The 1,892-nt window shown below is 54.0% G+C and overlaps 1 pseudogene; it reads right to left on the minus strand.

The window, feature by feature from the left end:
• Window positions 1-555: 555 nt before the first annotated feature.
• Window positions 556-1,630, minus strand: Gm14497 (annotated as a pseudogene).
• Window positions 1,631-1,892: the final 262 nt, after the last annotated feature.

The raw sequence follows: 1,892 nt of genomic DNA on the forward strand, positions 1-1,892 counted from the left end.
CAAAATCTTTACAAAAGAGGGTTCTCCTCTCCCCAAAACTAAAGTGTCACATGAACTCAAAATAAAATATAAAGTAGAAATGCTGCATCAGAAAAGTTTGCAATATTAAACCTTATACTAGGGAGACTGGCCCTAAAGTGTCAAACATCCAGTAAAAGGCCATGGAAGTACGGTCTATACCTAAAATACTATGTAAGTGTTGCATTGAAAAAGTAAAAAATTCAAGATGGCCTGTATGTAGTGCTTTAGGTCCATGTGGAGGCAGAGGGGTGGGGATCCTGATGTGGCCACACATCTTAGCATGGCCTTAAGCTTCAACTCAAGGGGATTAATTCCAGGGCCATAAGCACACTAGATTCACAACCAATAGCCACCTTGGCTCACTTTCCATATGGATGGTGTGGCTAGGAACATGCACACTTCTCTTTGGGGCCACCGAGCTTGGCATTAAGTGCTGTAGGGTGGGAATGTGGGGCCGGTGCTCCCCAAGCTGCTTCCTAGTCACCTGGGTTACAGGCAGCCTCTCTGCAATTCACTTTCCCACCTTCAACCCTGGGGTGTAAGTGTCCTCTTGACATCAGACCAGGACTTAATCATGACACACTGTTTGCTCTTCCCCACAGGCCTGGTCGGATTAAGGGGGTGGTGGGGGCTGCTCCTCGTTCAGCCCATAGTTGGGGTGGCCGCGACTGTGCTTGGCTTCTTTGATGTAGAGTTCTAGGAGTACCTTGATGGACTGTCTGTCTACTTGCTCCCGGGGTACACCGTGGCTGAGCAGCCAGCCTAGGAGGTCCTTACGAGTTGGGTTGGGCCCCAACATGAGCTTGGTGCGGCCTGGATGGCTCTGGCGCCAGAGCAGACCCACATCAGCAATGGTCTGGATCTCCATCACAGCCTCCAATACTGTCATGCCACAGGCTGACCAGTGAAAGCCACAGCTCAGAGGGTGCTGCTGTGAGCAGGCGCTGCTGCAGGCCTTGAGTGAAGGCCACATCCTCTGGGGCCAGGTCCACCAGCCCTTCTGGGTCAAGGTAGATCCACTCAGTCATGCCCAGCTGACGCACCAGCTGGATGCCTTCCTCCATGGTGGTCCAGGGCCTGAAGGGTAACTCAGTGGCCTCAAAATGCAGGGAGGATTCCCAGCGCTGACGCCAGGCCTGCAGCAGCCAGGCCCCAGCAGAGCCTTGCAGTGGTAGTTAAAGATGGCATCATGGGTGTGGTCACCCTGCAGCCCCGGCTCCCCGGAATTCAGGGACAGGGCAGGGCCTCCCTATTCATACACCCGCAGGATCTAGGTGACCATGAGCTCATTGGAGTTCTGCTTGAAACGCCGTGAGATAGCCAACAACTACGTGTATGTGTAGTACTGGTCCCCCCTCCCCCCGGCCTATCTGGGTGGGCACCAGCACTCTCTCGGCCATGGCCCTCGCAGTCTCAAGGTAAGAATAGCAAGAGGGCTAGAAGCAATGCTGTCGCAGAGGCTGAAGGGAAGTAGGCTGTTTGTAGAAACCACCTGGAGGGAAGCCTGGTTGTCGGAAGGAACTGCCTCTGTTTATTTTTGTATGTAGTCCAGTCTGGATGTTAACTCAGGATCCTCCCATCTCAGCCACCACAGTAAGATGATGATGGATGACTACATGGCTTCAAGTTACACCTTCAGGGATGGTGGCCAAGCTAACATAATAGAAAAGATTGGATCTTGGTCCGGGACCCGCCGAACTTAGGAAATTAGTCTGAACAGGTGAGAGGGTGCGCCAGAGAACCTGACAGCTTCTGGAACAGGCAGAAGCACAGAGGCGCTGAGGCAGCACCCTTTGTGGGCCGGGGACAGCCAGCCACCGTCCGGACCGGAGGACAGGTGCCCGCCCGGCTGGGGAGGCGGCCTAAGCCAC

Source organism: Mus musculus, chromosome 2 (genome assembly GCF_000001635.26).
Source record: "Mus musculus strain C57BL/6J chromosome 2, GRCm38.p6 C57BL/6J".
NCBI classification, from domain to species: Eukaryota; Metazoa; Chordata; class Mammalia; order Rodentia; family Muridae; genus Mus; species Mus musculus.